Below are 22,235 nucleotides of genomic sequence, written 5' to 3' on the forward strand. Positions count from 1 at the left end.
ACCAGGACTAATGTCTGGCAGAGAGACTCCCACGACCCCCCTTGTCAATTTGCATATATAAGTAACTTTGGGTCTCACCCTACGTTACTAGGGGAATCCAGACGTGGACCCCTTGCTCACTATTCTTAGCGAGGCACAGCTCCTCCCTACTGATGAGGTCCAACCAGACCGAAACGTGTGTCTGGGGATGCTGTTGGTACTCTTGTTCAGAGGAGAATTGCCTAGCATTTTGGTGCTGGACTGCCCCAGGGCAGGACAACGACTGATATGTTTGGGATATTTCTTCTCTTTGAAAGATAGTGAGCTAAAGACTGTGGGTAAGTCTCTTGTTACCAGGACGAATGTCTGGCAGAGAGACTCCCAGGACCCCCCTTGTCAATTTGCATATATAAGTAACTTTGGGTCTCACCCTAAGTTACTAGGGGAATCCAGACGTGGACCCCTTGCTCACTATTCTTAGAGAGGCACAGCTCCTCCCTACTGATGAGGTCCAACCAGACTGAAACACGTGCCTGGGGATGCTGTTGGTACTCTTGTTCAGAGGAGAATTGCCTAGCATTTCGGTGCTGGACTGCCCCAGGGCAGGACAAACACTGATATGTTTGGGATATTTCTTCTCTGTGAAAGATAGTGAGCTAAAGACTTTGGGTAAGTCTCTTGTTACCAGGACTAATGTCTGGCAGAGAGACTCCCACGACCCCCCTTGTCAATTTGCATATATAAGTAACTTTGGGTCTCACCCTAAGTTACTAGGGGAATCCAGATGTGGACCCCTTGCTCACTATTCTTAGAGAGGCACAGCTCCTCCCTACTGATGAGGTCCAACCAGACCGAAATGCGTGTCTGGGGATGCTGTTGGTACTCTTGTTCAGAGGAGAATTGCCTAGCATTTTGGTGCTGGACTGCCCCAGGGTAGGACAACGACTGATATGTTTGGGATATTTCTTCTCTGTGAAAGATAGTGAGCTAAAGACTCTGGGTAAGTCTCTTGTTATCAGGACTAATGTCTGGCGGAGAGACTCCCAGGACCCCCTTTGTCAATTTGCATATATAAGTAACTTTGGGTCTCACCCTAAGTTACTAGGGGAATCCAGACGTGGACCCCTTGCTCACTATTCTTAGAGAGGCACAGCTCCTCCCTACTGATGAGGTCCAACCAGACTGAAACACATGCCTAGGGATGCTGTTGGTACTCTTGTTCAGAGGAGAATTGCCTAGCATTTCGGTGCTGGACTGACCCAGGGTAGGACAAAGACTGATATGTTTGGGATATTTCTTCTCTGTGAAACATAGTGAGCTAAAGACTCTGGGTAAGTCTCTTGTTACCAGGATTAATGTCTGGCAGAGAGACTCCCAGGACCCCCCTTGTCAATTGGCATATATAAGTAACTTTGGGTCTCACCCTAAGTTACTAGGGGAATCCAGACATGGACCCCTTGCTCACTATTCTTAGAGAGGCACAGCTCCTCCCTACTGATGAGGTCCAACCAGCCTGAAACACATGTCTGGGGATGCTGTTGGTACTCTTGTTCAGAGGAGAATTGCCTAGCATTTCGGTGCTGGACTGCCCCAGGGCAGGACAAAGACTGATATGTTTGGGATATTTCTTCTCTGTGAAAGATAGTGAGCCAAAGACTTTGGATAAGTCTCTTGTTACCAGGACTAATGTCTGGCAGAGAGACTCCCACGACCCCCCTTGTCAATTTGCATATATAAGTAACTTTGGGTCTCACCCTACGTTACTAGGGGAATCCAGACGTGGACCCCTTGCTCACTATTCTTAGAGAGGCACAGCTCCTTCCTACTGATGAGGTCCAACCAGACCGAAACGTGTGTCTGGGGATGCTGTTGGTACTCTTGTTCAGAGGAGAATTGCCTAGCATTTTGCTGCTGGACTGCCCCAGAGCAGGACAACGACTGATATGTTTGGGATATTTCTTCTCTGTGAAAGATAGTGAGCTAAAGACTCTGGGTAAGTCTCTTGTTACCAGGACTAATGTCTGGCAGAGAGACTCCCACGACCCCCCTTGTTAATTTGCATATATAAGTAACTTTGGGTCTCACCCTAAGTTACTAGGGGAATCCAGATGTGGACCCCTTGCTCACTATTCTTAGAGAGGCACAGCTACTCCCTACTGATGAGGCCCAACCAGACCGAAACGTGTGTCTGGGGATGCTGTTGGTACTCTTGTTCAGAGGAGAATTGCCTAGCATTTTGGTGCTGGACTGCTCCAGGGCAGGACAACGACTGATATGTTTGGGATATTTCTTCTCTGTGAAAGATAGTGAGCTAAAGACTGTGGGTAAGTCTCTTGTTACCAGGACTAATGTCTGGCAGAGAGACTCCCAGGACCCCCCTTGTCAATTTGCATATATAAGTAACTTTGGGTCTCACCCTAAGTTACTAGGGGAATCCAGACGTGGACCCCTTGCTCACTATTCTTAGAGAGGCACAGCTCCTCCCTACTGATGAGGTCCAACCAGACTGAAACACGTGCCTGGGGATGCTGTTGGGTACTCTTGTTCAGAGGAGAATTGCCTAGCATTTCAGTGCTGGACTGCCCCAGGGCAGGACAAACACTGATATGTTTGGGATATTTCTTCTCTGTGAAAGATAGTGAGCTAAAGACTTTGGGTAAGTCTCTTGTTACCAGGACTAATGTCTGGCAGAGAGACTCCCACGACCCCCCTTGTCAATTTGCATATATAAGTAACTTTGGGTCTCACCCTAAGTTACTAGGGGAATCAAGACGTGGACCCCTTGCTCACTATTCTTAGAGAGGCACAGCTCCTCCCTACTGATGAGGTCCAACCAGACCGAAATGCGTGTCTGGGGATGCTGTTGGTACTCTTGTTCAGAGGAGAATTGCCTAGCATTTTGGTGCTGGACTGCCCCAGGGCAGGACAACGACTGATATGTTTGGGATATTTCTTCTCTGTGAAAGATAGTGAGCTAAAGACTCTGGGTAAGTCTCTTGTTATCAGGACTAATGTCTGGCGGAGAGACTCCAAGGACCCCCTTTGTCAATTTGCATATATAAGTAACTTTGGGTCTCACCCTAAGTTACTAGGGGAATCCAGACGTGGACCCCTTGCTCACTATTCTTAGAGAGGCACAGCTCCTCCCTACTGATGAGGTCCAACCAGACTGAAACACATGCCTAGGGATGCTGTTGGTACTCTTGTTCAGAGGAGAATTGCCTAGCATTTTGGTGCTGGACTGACACAGGGTAGGACAAAGACTGATATGTTTGGGATATTTCTTCTCTGTGAAACATAGTGAGCTAAAGACTCTGGGTAAGTCTCTTGTTACCAGGATTAATGTCTGGCAGAGAGACTCCCAGGACCCCCCTTGTCAATTGGCATATATAAGTAACTTTGGGTCTCACCCTAAGTTACTAGGGGAATCCATACATGGACCCCTTGCTCACTATTCTTAGAGAGGCACAGCTCCTCCCTACTGATGAGGTCCAACCAGCCTGAAACACATGTCTGGGGATGCTGTTGGTACTCTTGTTCAGAGGAGAATTGCCTAGCATTTCAGTGCTGGACTGCCCCAGGGCAGGACAAAGACTGATATGTTTGGGATATTTCTTCTCTGTGAAAGATAGTGAGCTAAAGACTTTGGATAAGTCTCTTGTTACCAGGACTAATGTCTGGCAGAGAGACTCCCACGACCCCCCTTGTCAATTTGCATATATAAGTAACTTTGGGTCTCACCCTACGTTACTAGGGGAATCCAGACGTGGACCCCTTGCTCACTATTCTTAGAGAGGCACAGCTCCTCCATACTGATGAGGTCCAACCAGACCGAAATGTGTGTCTGGGGATGCTGTTGGTACTCTTGTTCAGAGGAGAATTGCCTAGCATTTTGGTGCTGGACTGCCCCAGGGCAGGACAACGACTGATATGTTTGGGATATTTCTTCTCTGTGAAAGATAGTGAGCTAAAGACTCTGGGTAAGTCTCTTGTTACCAGGACTAATGTCTGGCAGAGAGACTCCCAGGACCCCCCTTGTCAATTTGCATATATAAGTAACTTTGGGTCTCACCCTAAGTTACTAGGGGAATCCAGACGTGGACCCCTTGCTCACTATTCTTAGAGAGGCACAGCTCCTCCCTACTGATGGGGTCCAACCAGACTGAAACACGTGCCTGGGGATGCTGTTGGTACTCTTGTTCAGAGGACCCAGGGTAGGACAAAGACTGATATGTTTGGGATATTTTTTCTCTGTGAAAGATATTGAGCTAACGACTCTGGGTAAGTCTCTTGTTACCAGGACTAATGTCTGGCAGAGAGACTCCCAGGACCCCCCTTGTCAATTTGCATATATAAGTAAATTTGGGTCTCACCCTAAGTTACTGGGGGAATCCAGACTCGGACCCCTTGCTCACTATTCTTACAGAGGCACAGCTCCTCCCTACTGATGAGGTCCAACCAGACCGAAACACGTGTCTGGGGATGCTGTTGGTACTCTTGTTCAGAGGAGAATTGCCAAGCATTTCGGTGCTGTCCAAGACTGATATGTTTGGGATATTTCTTCTCTGTGAAAGATAGTGAGCTAAAGACTCTGAGTAAGTCTCTTGTTACCAGGACTAATGTCTGGCAGAGAGACTCCCAGGACCCCCCTTGTCAATTTGCAGATACATGCCCTACATAAAGAACTAGTTGTTGGAGCCTGGACGGGGCATCGCCTTCCTATTCTTGAGTGAACGAGATACACCTTTCACAGCATATGGTGATTCGAGGTATTTCCACATATTCTCACATAGTTTATCTTTTTCTGAATCTCTTCTGAGTGTCTCTAGAGTCATTCATTCTTACAATATTTATTCTTTATTATAAGCATGTTCTAAGAACTGACACTCGGAGACAGCTAGATCCAGACAGTGCGTTCATTTGACGCATGTGAAGATTTAAGTTCCTATTCATTAATGGAAAGCTGACCACCTACATTTGTTGGAACGTGGATGTTCTCCTAGGGACCATCCGATTGGGTTTAATAATATCAATATATCCAAGGTGGGCCTCATTATAACCTGTCAGTTCTGGACCGCAGTGATTCCGTGACGGCGGTAACAAAGTTTCCGCGTCCGCAAGGTTGCGGAAAGACCGTCCGATTACGTGCTGTCGGTGGTGCGCACCACACAGACGCGGAAACGTTGTTACCGCCATCACAAAAAAAGCCACGGAAATGGACATAGCGCTGCCACAAGTAGCATAAAACCCATGTCCGCCACCGTTGCCACGGACACGGAACCGGAAATACCGTGATCACCAAAACAGGAAACAGAGAGGCGGCCATCATATAGAGCACAATCCATTGCCATCCAGAGTCAGCACAAGCATAATCCACACTGTGAGAAGGCAAAAGGGACCACCAGCATGTCTGCCAGGATTCCAGCCCAGAGGCAGCGCAAACAGCAATTTAGTGAGGCAGAGCTAACTGTTCTGGTGGAGCACATAGTGGAGCATGCAGAGATGCTGTTCAGTGCCGATCAACGGCGCGCCACACAGCAGCGGAGGAAGGAAGTGTGGGCGGAAGCAGCACGCAAGTGCACCGCTGTGGGCATGACTGTGAGGAATGTAAAGGACTGCCACAAGCGGTGGGACGACCTCAGGCTGAGGGTTCGGAACTTGATCTCCACACACCGCCAACGCAGCAGTGGAACAGGTGGAGGACCCCCTTCCCCACTGAGGCTGCAAGCATGGGAGGAGCGTTGCAGCAGTGTCCTCCACCTTGAGGGCATCCATGGGATCGGGGAGGCTGAGGCAGGAGTGAGCCCACCTGCAGATGCTGGTAAGTGGAAAAACATGAATGCCATATGAGTATATGTTGATGGCATGACTGGGCCAAAGGACCCATTAAGAACCCCTCCCCCCCAGGCAGTGCATGACTGGGCCAAAGGACCCATTAACAACCCCCCCCCCCAGGCAGTGCATGACTGGGCCAAAGGACCCATTAACAACCCCCCCACCCCAGGCAGTGCATGACTGGGCCAACGGACCCATTAACAAACCATCCCAGGCAGTGCATGACTGGGCCAAAGGACCCATTAACAACCCCCCCCAGGCAGTGCATGACTGGGCCAAAAGACCCATTAACAACCCCCCCCCAGGCAGTGCATGACTGGGCCGAAGGACCCATCATGATCCATATGGCAACCAATATCACTACAATGCATACCCCAACAAGCAGATGCATGTAAATGCCACTATTAAATGATCAACCTGTATGATGCATGTGATACACCCATCAGGCACCACCACATAACTAATTACATGTCCTCTGTGTCCCCACAGCCGTATCAAGTGACAGTGATACTGCACAACAGCCCAGGCAATCAGCACCGGCACGTGTCCAAGCCACCGCCCCTTCACAGGAGGATGCTGCCAGCAGTTCGGCATCCCTGCCCCGAGTAGCAACTGCAACACATGTGCCGGCCACCATCACCGACATCCCCACCGTCTCCACGCTGCCTGATGCAACAAAGGTGCCACGGGCACCCATCATGCCCACCCAAACCACCACAGAAGGCAGCTGCACTGCAGAGGAGACGGCCTGTAGTGACAACAGTGCCCCGGCAGAGCAGTCTGATACTGGCCTACAGGGGGAGATGCCCACATTGGATGACCTGGAATCCTTCCATCAATTGGAGTTCAGCCCCACATCACTCCGAAGTCCCATGAGGTCACCCACTCCATCAATGGCAGAGCTAAATTCCTGCATGCAGCGGATGGAGGAGCACCAGTTTACCCTCACCCAGCTGGTGGAGAGGCAGCTCGAGGAATCTAGGCTGCAGAGGGAGTGCTACAGCACGTCAGTACATCGCCTCTCAAGGTCCATTGGATGCTTTGCCAGCACTATAGTCACCCTACACGCCATGTGCAGGAGGGCAATGACAACACCTCCAGGCTAATGGAGTCCATGTTGATTGGCCAACAGGCAAATATTGCACATATGCCATCTATTCCTGATTCTGTGCCATTCAATACCACCACCCCATCCAGCTCCACTACTGCCATTCCAAGGAGGCACTCGAGTCGGCTAACAGGGCTCTCGGACAAGGATGCACAGGCACAGAAGCGCACACGGAAGTGATGGCATGTGTGTGGGGCACTGCAGGACACATGTGGACTTGAAGGGTGTGAGGGGTGGGTACGTTTGGGTGGTGGGGGAGGTTGTTTGGGGGGTTAGAACATTGCGGCCTGGTTGGGGGTGGGTACGTTTGGGTGGTGGGGGAGGTTGTTTGGGGGGTTAGAACATTGGTGCCTGGTTGGGGGTGGGTACGTTTGGGGGGTGGGTGGGCACGGGTGTACAGCTTCCCTAACCATTGCACCTTCTTCCCTGTTGTTAATTCATCAATATATCATCATTTAGAAACAAAACATACATGAGTGGACATCAATCATTTCATTTGCAGTACAACAATTCATTTATTGGCATCACCATGTCCATGCATTGCTGTGAATGTGCTGTGTCTCAAAAGTAAATGCAAATCAGTTCATCCCGTGCTCTTTGGCCATCTAGTGGACCCACAGGAGGAGGTGGTGTCATCCCATCCCCATCTCCATCTCCATCCCCATCTCCATCCCCATCTTCTTCATCTGCGTCTGGGGGCATTGGGATGTTCCTGCGCAGGCAGAGATTGTGCAGCATGGCACATACGAGCATGATTTTACCCATCTTCACTGGGCTGTACAGCAGTGATCCGCCAGATCTGCTCAAACAGCGGAACCAGGCCTTCAGCAGTCCGAATGTCCTCTCAATCATGCCACGTGTGCGGACATGTGCCCTGTTGTACGTCTCTTCATGCCTGTTCCTTGGCCTCCGTACAGGTGTCATCGTCCATGGCGTGAGTGCATATCCAGCATCACCTACATGGGATGTAGATGGGGGGACATGTCAGTGTTAGTGGTATCATGTCTTCATCTGATGCTGTGCTATCTTGTGTCATTGTTCATTCATGCATATGTGGCATGCAGTGGTTGTTAGTGTTTTTTGGCCATCGCAGAGGACGTTGCCACCTGGACATTGACCTATGCATTGACGTGCATGTGTACTCTGCCCTGCGGGTGAAATTTGATTGTGAGTATGGCCTTGTGCAGTGATGTGCACACATGGCAGAGTCACTCCACTGTGTTGAAGTAGTCGATGCAGGACGTCTCATGTACAGGCATTATGTGCATTGGGAGGGCAGTGTTCCATTTGTGGGTGGGTGATTGCAGTGGCACAAGGTGTATGGGACAGTGATAGTATCGGCTGTGTGTGTCATGTGGCAGGGTGTGTACGGGCACACTGTGGTGACCTGTCATGTGTTGCTTTGTGATGTTTAGGATCCGCTGTCTATTCAGTTGATGGCAGGGAGGGTGATGCATGTGCAGTCACAGCAGCACACTCACATTGCTCATTGGCCTGGACACACACACACCACTTCAACAGGGTCGGTGCATTGGCAGCTGTACTCACCCAATAGCCTTGTGCTTTGTCCGGCATAGCGTTCCATGTACCGTGGCAACGTGGAATTCCGCAGTACCATTGAGTCATGGGTTGAGCCTGGAAAACGTGCGCAGCAGTGTGTTATCAGTTGCGTGACATCACATACCATCTGTACATTCAGCGAGTGATACTGTTTCCTATTGCGGAACACCATCTTAATTGCACGTGGTACTGTCAGCTCAATGTGGGTGCAGACAACTGCACCTATGCAATTTGGCATGCCTGCTATGCCATGGAAGGCCAACTTGGTGGCAATGACCTTGGGGAGGGTACGGGGTAGGGCTATCTGTTCCGACACATGGCGCAACAGGGCATCCAGTACCTGTACCAGGATTTTTTAGAAACAGGGTTCTGATATGCCGTGCAGCTCACCAACCGTGTGTTGATAGGTGCCAGTGCCAAGGAAATGCAGTACAGACACAACCTTCAGGAGGGGGGGATGGCGGTGGGGGTGTCTACGTGGCTCCTGATGTTGTCCTCAATCATGGTGGTGATGTACAGGATTGTTGGACGGTCCAGCCGGTATAGTGTGTGGATCTGTCCTGGGGTAAGGTTCCAGGGTGAGGCCCTGATGCGTGGTATTGCAGGCTGCCTGCGGGGTTGTGCCGGCTGGACAATGGGGTTTGCCATAGGTGCAGGGTTGGCTGGTTGCCGCCTGCGCCTCCTCCGCCTCCTCCTCTGCACCATTACTGCCATCATGTGCAGTGCTGCCTGTTGGTTGAGTAGGCCCAGTCCCAGTGCTACTAGAGCTGCTGCCTGCATGGTTCTGTGTTGTTTTGGGCTGGGTGTGGCCCTTTTGTAGGCTGCCAGTGGGCTGCTGGGTCCAGCTGGGCTGATTTGGTGCACCTGTGCCCTGATTCAGTTCAGCAGGCACTGTTTAACGTCATGTTCGCGGTGGCGGCGGTACCGCCGCCGTGATCACAGTTTTAATGCCATTTTTCAGGCGGTATTTCCATGTCCGCGCTAGTTGTGATGCTAGCGGTGTTTCGTATAGCCGGAAACGGATGGGTTTCCGTGCAGGCGGACTTTACGGGACCCATAACTCTGCGGTGGCGGTTGGGGGTGGTGCTATGTCCGGGCCGCAGGTCATGATTGGGCGGACGCGGTAACGGTGCCGGTATGGTTTTACCGGCGGCGTAAACTCCGGACCGATGTACTTGTAATGAGGCCCATGGACTAGATTGTTTCTAATACCTATTCTACTGTTCATTGAATTCTAATACTTTTGGACCTAGGCTCAAGTGCTTCATGTCTTAACTTTAAACCTGCAACTAATGAAATAATGGGCTAACTGCATCAAGTTACGCAACACTTTTAACTAACTGTCCAATTAGACCCTTTCTGAAGAAGAGGGAATCCTCAAAACGCGTCGGCCGACGTATATTGGACACTATTGCTTGTACATTGTGTTTCTCCTCACATTTATTATGCTTGTAACATTAAATCATTGTTCTCAAAGAAATATTGTGTTTCAGAACCCACTGTATTAAATTGTGAATTTTACTTTACTTGTTTGACTTTTGAATATCTATATGTTTAACCGCCCTTGTGGCGTACGTAGAAAGTGTGCAGGGGATGGGAGGATCCCAAATTTGGGTTCTCTTCTCTTTGTTTATTGAGTAGGTCTTTTTGCCAAGGCCCTTTTCCTCCCCCACACCTCAAAACATTTATAACCAGTCACAGCTGGGTTTGTAATAACATTTGCAACTAGTTGTTCTCCGAGACATTAGGTGTGCACTGCTTATTGCATTTTTTTGTATTGTAACTAAGAAGGTACAGATTTTTCAAAAAGTCTTCCCAAAAAGGCAGAGCTGATAATTGGCCGAAACATGCTCAGTTCAGGTGCATCAAGATCAAGCTTCTTTAAAAGAAAAGTGTCAACTCTTTGTGTCAATGTAAGTATAAAGAAAGTTTTCAAAACGGTCGGGAACAGTTTAACACGTCTTGTAGGGATGATATTGTCATACAATGTGGTTTCCAAGAACAGAGCAAGGTCAAGGTTGATGGAAAATCAAATAATACCAGAGGGTCCCTTAAAGGAGGCGTGTGGAGGAAAGACAAGGAGAGGGTCATTCCCAGCTTTCACTTCACCTCTGTCTAGATTGGCAAGTTTTTCTTGAAGGGAACATGTTCATTTGGATACAGACTTCACGGGAAAGGATGGCCAGCAATACAGCAGAGGCTTCCAGCCAAATCATTCTATTTGTAAAAATGCATATGATGTATTGAAGACATGGATAAAGTGATGGTGATAAACACGAGATTTTTCTGGATTCATGGGCAGTCTGACAGCTTTTGCGTCCCTCTGAGAGTTGGATTGTCAGAACATTGGGTATGGCGTCCCAGTTTTTCCAATTTACGAATAGGTGTCAAAACCACAGGCCCCAGAACACAAAAACTACACCATCTACTGATGGGGCAATGGGTCACTTGACTCACTTATGTCCCTTTGGGACCCATAAACACAGGGGACCTGGCTGGACTCAGTCCTGGCGCCTTTGGCGCCAGACTCATATAGAGATGTGAGCAGGAACACTTTATTTCAGTGCAGGTGTGCTTTTACTTTATTTCAGTGCAGGAGTGCTTTTATTTTACAAGAACTTTCCAGGAGCTGAAAGCCTTTATTCCAGAGAACATCCTCATGTGCTGACTCATCGGGTGTGGCTCCCTAAGCCTGGTCTTCATGTGCTGACTCATCGGGTGTGGCAGGCAGGCTGAATCTGGTGGGCGTGGTTTCAGAAGCACAGCTATATAAGCTGCTCCATCCTTAAGGCCGGTGCTTTGCATTACTGTGCACTCGTGTGCAACGTGACGCTCACCGCCGCTTGGACCAGTTTACTTACCTTTGAAACCAGGCGTTCTTCTGCATATTCACCTCCAGGAAACCGGTGCTTCATCGCTCCATCTGGAGACTCATCTCCTGACATCCAGTGATCTTGATCCTGACACTGCAGCACCACGCTCTGCATCCTTGAACTCGGACCCTGTGAAGACGAAGAAAGACAAGGTTAGAACATCCGTCCTAGGGCCGCGCTGCATTTGAACCCTGCGCCCCTTAGTTAACATTTACCAGCTACTGTACCACTGTAGCTTTGTTCCTCATTCCCTCCGGCTGCCGCCTCGAGCTCTGCAGCTTCTGCCGTGCCGGCAACATCACCTGCAAGGGAAGAAAGCAAAAGAGCAAACATCAAAAGCGGAACGGACAGCAATACAAGACAACAAACTTTACAATACAACAAAAACAGAGGAGGAAAGACAAAGGCAAACACTTACCTGAAGTATATTACCACCAGTCACCACATAAGCGCAGAGGCCGAAGTCGGACCAGAGCGACCTCACCCGCGGGAGGGCTACAACTGTGCCCCAACGCCTCCGCAGAGACCGGGTGAGCGTAACAATAGGGCATTTGTTCCCTGTGCATACTATCTCTTAATGGATTTCCTGTTCAAGTGCTTTTGTTTTACTGGGGAAGTGGGGTCAACACCAGATTTTAAGAATGAGTCGGAATCGGCTCAAAGCTCATTTACTTCATCTTTTGTAAAGTTACTAGGAGCTATGTTAGTTGTTATATTAACCCCTGAGAGGGATACAAAATTCGTTTTTTTCCATGTACCTTTGTTTTGATTGAGGCTAAATGATTTCTGTTTTTTACTGTTTTTTATACATTAATCCGGATGGAAATCAGTCTGCTTCCTATCTTTATTTATATTTAAAAACTGAAATTAACATGAAAACAGATCTCCCTGCCTGGATTCCCATGCTGTCAGTCATGCCTTTCAGGCCAATGTATGCACAGAACGTCAGCAAGCGGAGTGCAAAATAGCAGGCAATGTCCCCTTTGAAGTTGCTTAAAATGTTGCTTAGATGCGTTCCCAGGTCAGCACCATTCACAGGAAAAACAGTTTATTGAAAAATAAGAATTCAGATGGATTTGATGTGCAGGAATCCAGCTCCATTTGTGTCATGCCTTTGTGTGTCCCAGTGTTTTTTTTAAAAAAACATACGTGTTTTATTGGAATAATTTGAAAAAATACTAGTTTCATTTTAATTTAAAAACAAATGTGGATGGATAGATACAGATACAATTATCAAAAATTAAATGTAGATAATAACAGATGAAAAGGGTTACAAAATAAATACCATAAAACTGGGAGCCTTATTTTCGATTGAATGCGGCAATGTGAGGTTAGCCTGGTAATTTTGGAAAGTGGTTAGAGTGTGCTCAGGCCCACTAGGGGGCCAGAAGGGTCAAGCCTACATTTGAATAAAGAAGAATGGTATGGTAAGGCAGATTGGTTGCGTAAAGTGCCCTTTTGGCAATGCAGTTGGCTACACTGCATGTGGCTCTGTAAATAACACAGGGGATCTGTTAGCAGTGTAGGGTGAGAGGCACATGTGAAATCCTGTCATGTTGATGAGTGCAGGTCAGAAGCACCCGTTTCCTGTGTGGCAATAGAGCTTATCAGTGCTCTGGGAGAAAGGACGCTGGGGTGGGTTATCCATAGTGGATGCTTTAGGGTTGGGAGAGCTGCGATGGATAACAAAAAGGCAAAGAGTGTGAGCTTTTTATGTGTAGGAGGAGATGCCAATTGCTTAAGTCTGAAGGATGAGAGTAAATTGTAGAATTGAAGACAGAGTGATGTAAACTCTCCTGAATTGGGCAGATTAAAATATTGTGAGTGTATAAAATGGAAATAGAAAAAAGAAGACCTGGGAAATTATCAAGCAAGGGTAGGTATCCGCGATGATGGTACGAGAAGCATAGAGCCTTGTGGTGCACAGCGTATTGAAACTGACAATAGTGTGAACGATGGAGAAGTCAACGATAAAACAAGGTGAATAGTGAACATGATGGAGAAGTCGACAATAGAAGGTCATCAATAGTGCGAACGATGGAGAAGTCGACAATAGAAGGTCATCAATAGTGCGAACGATGGAGAAGTCGACAATAGAAGGTCATCAATAGTGCGAACGATGGAGAAGTCGACAATGAAACGAGATCCCTAGTGCGAGCAATGGACAAGCCAATAATGAATTGAGATGACAGAAGAAAATGGTGTCATGACAAACTCAAGCGAGCCCGCCTCCCTGTCTAGTCAGATGGTCTATATCAGGCATGAAACGCCATTGGGTCAACCAGGCTTCAGACCCCCAATACCTGAAATGTGAGTTTAGGGGCGGGCAGTGGTCGAAGTGTACGAAAAGAAGTAGTGGAACTATGTTCCCTACTGGCCTTCTCCCACTCCCCACAAACCCCATCACCACGCCCCCTCCCACACGTAATCCAAACCCCCAAACAAACACACCTGCTGTTTAAGGAAACGTTCAGTGCAGTGCACTGACAGTGCAAGTTTCAGCTTCCCACACTTTAATTTTAAAATGAAAAAAAAAAGTATAGGAGCAGTAAAACGTAATTTTAAAAAGTAGAGGAACACTGCTCCCAACCACTCCCGCCCACTTTGACCACTGGGTGTGGGGCTTCCTTTGACGTTGCATCTCCCATGGGCCTTTCCTGAAAGTGATGGGGTTAAAGTTTTACTGTGTTTGTGCAGAAAAATGTACTTGCAGAAACACAGTGAAACTTTTAAGTCTGCTACTCTCAAGAAAGGCTTCCATCGCCTCTTTGCCTCAGGAAAAATCCAATGCACACATCAGCCCCCTCCCCACGGATGCGAACCAACATAACAAAGTATGTGTTCTTTCACATCCGAGTGGAAGGGGCTGGTGTGCTCACTTCAATTCTGTCAGGAAGAGAGGTGAGGGAAGCCTTTCCTGAAACTGGTGGCATTAAAGTTTTACTGTTTTTGTGCAGAAAAATGTACTTGCACAAACAGAGTAAAACTTTAACGCTGCTATTTTCAAGAAAGGCTTCATCGCCTCTCTGTACATTGCACTTTAAATGTCATATTTGATAGTTGGTCCCTACACCAGCCTTTGGGGGTAGGACAGTAGGGATGGCACATACGAGTTTGCCCCACCCAGTTTCTGAAGTGACCCCTCCCATCACCAGCAATCCCCTCCTTCCCCCGAAATTTACTTTTTGTTGCGGCCCTGGTCTAATTGTAGAAGAGATCAGCCCTTGGGAAGTGGCTCCTCTAAGCAAATAGAAGCTCTAGGTGAAAACAATGTGTCACAGAGAAAAAGCCAATCAAGATTACAAGAAGTAATCAGTTGTTGCCCAAACCCATGAAATAATGCCAATTTAAAATGTAGCATAAAAAAATCAAATGGCTTGACATACTCATTGCAAATTGCACTGTGCGATTTCCCAAACACAAACATACTTGCCAACATTCTGTGACCAAAAAGATGTAGGGTTTTCAAGTTTTAAAATCAATAATTTGCATAGAAATGACATGACAGGAAAACATAAAACATACATTGTTGGCACCATTGAAGCATTCTAAAATACACAACCCATCAAACAGCACAACATGGAAAGATGTTCAAATGTTAAATATGTATAATTCTGAATGGTAAGTTAACACCAAATTCAATTACCTAACTTCACGGAAGGTAATCACACAGAGCTGGTAGGCAATGTTTTGCCACTGCTGTGTAGCAGCAGCCTGGGCAATACATATGTATTCCTGCAGTGCAAGTTGAACACTGAATGACATGGAGACTGATAATGCCCCAGTCTGGTCGGCAGATGCTGTGTGATGGTGTTACGTTCTGCCACTTGCCTTCACTGGTGGTTCACCTAAGGGTTTTACCATTCCGTAGCTGTCAGGTCAGTTGATTGGTCTGAGCCCAATCAAAGTAACCACCTACCAGCCCACTGCACAGACAGACTAATTAATGTGTTGCATGCTTTGTCCTGCAGCCTGCCTTAGTCACATAAATTACCTGCCACTTTAAAAAGCAAATCTGTAGGCGGTAGGACTGCTTAAAAAGCAGTAGCCTGCTGCCGAAATCTGTAGGGTTGGCAAGTATGTACAAATATGGTGTTTATGGGGTCATATGCTCTGGAAGGGCCTGGCATTGCTTCAGCATATTCCTAAAAAGGGTGGTATTGTGTGATAGCTGCAGAGGTCATTTCTTTTAAGCTGAGCACAATATGATAGGGTCTAGTTTGAAAATGAAAAGCACAAGGCATTGCCCTAGACATCTGTCAGGTGGGCACTTAACATATTGACGATTATTTTACGTCTTTCCTGAACCGAATGTATCTGCCAGGAATCCGTCGAATAAATAACGTTGTGGGCCTTGCACCGCGGTGTGAAACTGCTCATTTGGAAACCTTTGAAAGGACGTGCGTATTCTGACGTGAGGCGAGGGCTTCCGCCAGCAGGCAGGAAATGACACGTCAGGGAAGCGGCCGTCCTCTGATGTGAGCCTTTTATCAAAGAGTCTCTGGCACTTCCCTGATTGTCACCACTGCCACCACGAGGATGGAAGCTGCACAGAGGGAAAAGGGGTTCCCTGAAATATACCATACATGCCAACACCTGGGAGGGAGATTGCGTCAGAGAAATCGGGAGATATAATTTTTTTTGGGGAGGGGGGGACGTGAAAAATACCAATATTTTTCGCTTTAAAGTCTGGTGCATAGCTCTCAACCATTTGTGTTGCAAAGGCGGGTGAAATCACCCGATTTTGTTTTTGGCGGGTGAGACGCCCATTGGAATGTATGGGCGTGCAGGAGGCTTGGCGGGTGAGTCAGCCCTTTACGAGGCGGGTGACACCCGCCAAAAGCGTGTGAGTTGAGAGCTATGGTGGTGGCTCCTGCCTAAATACGGAGGGTTGGCATGTATTATATACATGCCTCTCAGATGCTGCAGAAGTGCTTTGAATGTGCACTGCTTCTGGAGCTGGAACAAAACCTCCTTTTAAAGTGACGATTGATTTTTAGACTAAGAGCCCAGGTCAACGCATTAAACTAATTGCAAGTGTTCTCGGCTGCTCGGTGGAGAAGGGTCTCTGCACAACTGCGGCTGCCCAGCACAGTCAGTGTGTAACATTTCATCGCCAGCTGTCCCTCTGCCTCCAGTGCCCAAACATACCCAATAGCTTATGTGCACACAGTAACTTGAACCAATTAATTGGAATCATAATTAGGAAAGGTTTGCTTTGGTTTACACTGGGCCACAACCAGACAGTTATTGTTATGGGTGACCCTCCCATGTGCATGGTCCCTTTAAGGGGATGTGTCCCTCCCACGTGTATTGCCCCTTTAAGATGGGCCATGACTATGTCATGGTCCAAGCTAATAAAAGGAGCTCCTGCAGGCACGTGAGACAGAACGGCTGCAGACTCCCAAAGAGGAACAACTGAGTCTGTGTCTCATTAATGATGTAGGCCGCCGGCCTACACGTGGAGGCACAGGCCTGCATGCCCTGATGCCGTGGGACCCGCATGCCAGGACAGTGGCCGAGGTCCACACGGTCAGGGGCCTGGCAGGCTGTGCCCCACCCCGATGGCGCTGATGCCCCATAGTGCCAAGGGGCCTGCCGGAGGTCCAGGGCAGGCCCCAACACCCACAGACAGTGGGCCTGCGGTGTGCTAAAAGAAATAGCACCCAGGGGCGCCTGCCGGATGTCCATGGCAGGCGACCCCCAACAGTTATTATTATTAAAGCAGTGGTCTCCAAACTTCTCTGTCCAGAGCCCCCCTTGCACAAATGTTTTCAGGTCGGGGTCCCCACTCCCCAGGGCATTGAGGTCGTTGGCAGCATAACATTTCCTTTAGTTATTTTGGGTGGGATTTACACGGTATGACTTAGCAGCAGACTCCCTTGCATCCTTATCACTTTCAAAAATCCATTGTCACAGCCTCCTCCTCCTCTGTTGATCCCATCTGCGGCACACTTCTTCCTGATACGCTCTGTCCCATCCTTAACTCTCGGCTGTTTTCTCTCTTACTTCTTTACTGCACCCACTCTGCCTCTCTTCTTCCTCTCTGGCCTTGACTGCCATTTTCTTGTTCTCTCACCTTACCACTTGTAATATCCCTTTCCTCCTCATCCCCTCAAATTCAGTCTGTTATCCCTCCTCCTTACATAATTTCCACACCCAATTCTACCTCCCCTTCAACCTTCCCAGTCTGTCATTCCTCTTCCTCCATGGCTGTCTCTTATTTTTCTAGCCCTGCACCCATTTGGTCTGTTGGCTTTCTAAACCTCTAATTCTGTCTTTTGGCTGCATCTCCTTGATTTGTGTCTTCTCTTTCCCTCCCTCCTGAGGTTTCTGCTCTCTCCTCTCTCTGTACCAATTCTCTCTTTTCCCCCTTACTTCCTCTCTTGGGTTCTCTCTTATTCCGTCTCTTTTCCTCTTCTGTATCTTCTCTTAATGTTCTGACTGTTCTTCCTTAGGTTCTCATTTCCATATTCTCCCATTTTTCAATCTTCTGCCCTCAATTACCCCTTCACGTTCTCTGTCCATTCTCTCTCTCTTCTCCTCTTTCAGATAGTCTTTCCCCTCAATCTGTATTCTTTCCTTTCCCATTGCAACACTCTGTCTTCCTCTGTCTCCTCCTATTCTGTCCCTCCTATCCCCTGTTTTGTCTCACTCCCTTCACTCCTGATCGTTCTCCCTCCTTCACTCCTGGTCTGTCTCCCTCCAGCCCCCTTCAATTCTGTCAAACCCCTATTCCTATTCTGTCTAATCCTCTGCTCTTATGTCTGTCTCCTCTTCTGTCTCTGCTTCCTATTCTGTCGCTCATCCTGTCTCTTCAGTCTTCCTTTACTGTTCCAGTTCACTCTCTCATCCATGAAAGTAGCTCCATGTTGAAAGGCATAATGCAAAGGCAGTGCTTATCACAACACAGCCAAAGTGGCAGCTTTGCATTCTGCCTTTCAATAAAGATTACCCCTGCTAACTGCGCTGGGAGTATTAATTCTATTAAAGACTAGGAAGTGAGCATTATGCTTCAACTTCTTTATGACTACCCTTCAGCAGTTTCAACAACTATATCAAACAACAACAAAGAAATGTCCATATGACTTTCACTTTAAAAATACAAATCCCAAAGTCTCTGTAGTCCTTCCTTCTCTCCAGCTCAGCTATGACCACATCCTGTTCCTGAGCTCCTCCTCTTTTTTACGTGCTCTTAATGTCCTGATACCAAAACTTCACGTCCCGCCAACTGAGCAAGGACTTCTTAAACTCCAACATAACAACTCCACAACGACTGAACTCTCGTCGTCCTTCCTAGTCCATTCCCCCAATTGTTCTTCTGCTCCTCCCCTAGAGAAAACAGAAATATAATGTCAGGATGGAACCTAGTTTGTCATCATAACCATACACAATTACATATAATATGATTATCAAACAGTCACGGGTGGGAACTAATGCTTGCCTCCTAGTCTTTAATAGAATTAATACTCCCTGCGCAGTTAGCAGGGGTAATCTTTATTCTATGACAAGACTGGAGGCGAGCATTATGCTTGTTCAAAGCTGTCCCAACACTGCACTCGCTATACTCTCTGCTGGTTTAAAATAAACTTCTCTGAAAGTACGATCACACGCCCAGTCTGCTGCCGCCATAATGTCTTGCAAGGGAACCTCTGTCCTATATGCTTTAGATGCCATGGCCCCTCTCACTGAATGCGCACCATACTGTCGCAAATCAATCCCTGATGCTAACATCACTTCTCTAACCCATCTCGCTATGGTAGTTGTCTTGACCGCCTGAAAAGGCTTCCTACGTGCAATTAACAACTGATTCGTACCCATCGCTCTTTTCTCTGCGTCCTAGCTTCGTATTCCTTGATGCAGCTAGCTACGCAGCATTTAGCATTATTTGGGAAATAGGGATAGTGCACTGTGGATGTATTCGATTTGGTCCTCTGCACCACTAGAAGGTCAAGCCTTCCGGCCCAAACGTCCTCCTATTAATCTCCAATGCTCTAACATCGGACACTCTCTTACAAGATACGAGGCACAATAGCATCGCCAACTTGCCCGATAACTGCTTGAGAGACAAATATCTATTAGCTGGCCAGCTTTCTAATAATCTCAGTACTTTCGTCACGTCCCACAGTACCGTATATCTGGGAACTGGCGGCACTTTCTGTCGAGCCTACAGACTGCTGGGTGTTCACCCGCTGGCACACCTTCAATCGGTACATGACCTGCAGAAATCGCAGATCTGTACACCCCTATAGTGCGGAATGCCTTCCCATCTTGTAGTAGTTGCGCTAGAAAATTCAGTATTGCCACTACAGGTGCAGAAATGGGATGAAAACCTCTCCCTCTGCACCAACTCATCCACCTAGCCCAAGCTGCGTCGTAGCTCCTCCTAGTCGATGGAGCCCAGGATTCGGCGATAAGTTCTGCAGCTTGCTGCAAAATGCCTGGCAGATCCCATCGTCGCCTGATATCCTGCACGCGATGAGCGGGAGTGTCCCTCTCACTCTCAGAGGATGACACTGTCCAACTGGGTCCGTGAGCAATCGCTCCCCTTCCGGGAGGACTCTCGGCAGATCTATCTGGCGCTCTATCAGCGTCGGGAACCACACCTGAGCTTTCCACAGTGGTGCTATCAGCACCAGCTCCGCGCTCTCCCTCCGACACTTCGCTAGCACTCTGCTCAGCATCATGAATGGGGGAAAAGCGTAGTGCGCATCGCCTGCCCAGTCCTGCAGGAATGCGTCCGTGCCTCTTGCGTCTGGGTCTAGTCTCCAGCTGAAGTAGCTGGGTATCTGAGCGTTGAGGCGAGAAGCAAACAGGTCTGTGTGAAATGGACCCCATCTCTGATTCAGAGTCCAAAATACCGCTGGATCCAGCTTCCAATCGCTGGAGTCTGTGAGGTAGCGGGAGTTCCAATCCGCTATCACATTTAGTGTTCCGGGTAAGTATTCTGCTGTCACTGATGTCTCGGTCCTCAGGCAGTAATGCCAGAAATCCTTCGCTAGCTCGGCTAGCATCTTTGATTTCGTCCCTCCTAAGTGGTTTATGTAACGTACCGCCGAAATGTTGTCCATCTTTAACAGTACGCACGACTTCACCCTGTCTCTCGTGAATGTCTTTATCATGAAAGAACCTGCCAGGAGTTCTGAGCAGTTTATGTGCAGGCTCAGCTCCTCTGAGCTCCATTTCCCTCCAGTTTGCAGCTCTCCACATCAAGCTCCCCATCCTAGACGACTGGCGTCCGACTCTATCACTAGGTCCGGCCGGACCCCGAACATGCCATGCCCATTCCAGGCATCCATATTCCACAACCACCATTCCGGTTCTGTGATAGATTCCTGATCTAGTGGAATCGATTAATGATATCGCAACCCTTGTTGTAGGTGTCTGATTTTCAAACTTTGCAAGGCTCGATAGTGTAAGGGACCTGGAAAAATGGCTTGTATGGAGGCCGCTAGGAGGCCCACAATTCTCGCTAAAATTCTCAGAGAAATCACTTTCTTCCCTAAACATGCTCTGATTTCTCTCTTGATGTCTTGGATCTTCCTTGCTGGAAGTTCCAGGGTGGCTTTCCTTGTGTCCAGGATGAAGCCGAGAAAGTCTAACCTTTGTGCTGGCTTGGTATCCGACTTCTCTGTGTTCACTAGAAACCCCAGTGATTGCAACAGGTCTAGTACCCACTGCGTCTGATACACCAGCGCCCCCCGATCTTCCACCAGGAGTAATAGATCGTCCAAGTATATGATCAGCCGAATCCCTTTCTCTCGGATGGCTGCGGCTACTGGCTTCATTAATTTCGTGAACACCCAAGGCGCTGACGCAAGCCCGAATGGCATTGTCCTGAATTGCCAGAACTGTCCCTTCCAGCGAAAAGCCAGGAATCCTCTGAAATGTGCCTGCACAGGCACCGTCAGGTAGGCGTCCTTTAGGTCTAACCTTGTCAGCCAGTCTCCCTCTCTCAGGGAATCTCTGAGCTGATGGATCCCCTCCATCTTGAAATGATGGTACACTATCCATCCGTTCAGCTCCTTTAAATTGATAACTGGGCGAACATTCTCCTTCCTGCGAACGAGAAACATGTTGCTGAGGAAATTCGGGGCCCCGGGGCATCTCTCTATGGCTCTTTTCTTCACTAACTGCTCCAATTCGGCATTGAGGGCCTCTAGCTCCGCCTTCGCTAGCTGCGGGCGATGGGGCGCCCTTGTCTGCACTGGGTCCTGAATGAACTCTAACTGCAGACCTCTGACGGTTTGCAAAATCCAGGCATCGCTGGAAAGCGCGCGCCAGCTTCCCCAGAACATACATGTCCTCCCTCCCACTGGAGGGTAAGTAATGGCCCTTACCTGGCGTGAACCCTTGGCCACGTCCGAAACCTCTTCCTCGCCGTCCTCTGGTATTGCAACCTCTGGCCGGGAAGAAAGTGTCTTGCTGCCTGTTCTCCCAGTACTGGGCTCTGTAATTCGGGGGTCTTCTGCTTCCTTGTTGGCGACCAGTCGAGCGACCCTTGTAACGACCGGTCCCGGCAAAAACTCTCTGAGGGAAGATCTTGCGAGTGGATGCCTGCGCTTTCTCCAGGGACGTATATGTGCCCACGAAGCGGCCCATTTCCTTCCCGAAAGTCTCACCGAATAAGAAGCCTTGGGCTGCCTCTCCGGCCTCATAGGATGTCAGGTCACTGAGCTTCGAGTCAATCTTCAGAAGTAACCCTCTTCTTCTCTCGGAGGCTATAGCGCAATTTGCGTTTCCCAGGAGGCAAACTGCTCTTTGGGCCCATCCGGCAAGAGCTTCTGGGTCCACTTCTTCGCCCGTGTCTCTCGCTCTCTCTGCCAAGTCCATGATCTTAGGGAGAGGACCGGCTAAATCCAGGACTTTCTCCTGGCAAC

The sequence above is a fragment of the Ambystoma mexicanum genome, chromosome 12 (assembly GCF_040938575.1).
Source record: "Ambystoma mexicanum isolate Mex_15411 chromosome 12, UKY_AmexF1_1, whole genome shotgun sequence".
Taxonomy (NCBI): Eukaryota; Metazoa; Chordata; class Amphibia; order Caudata; family Ambystomatidae; genus Ambystoma; species Ambystoma mexicanum.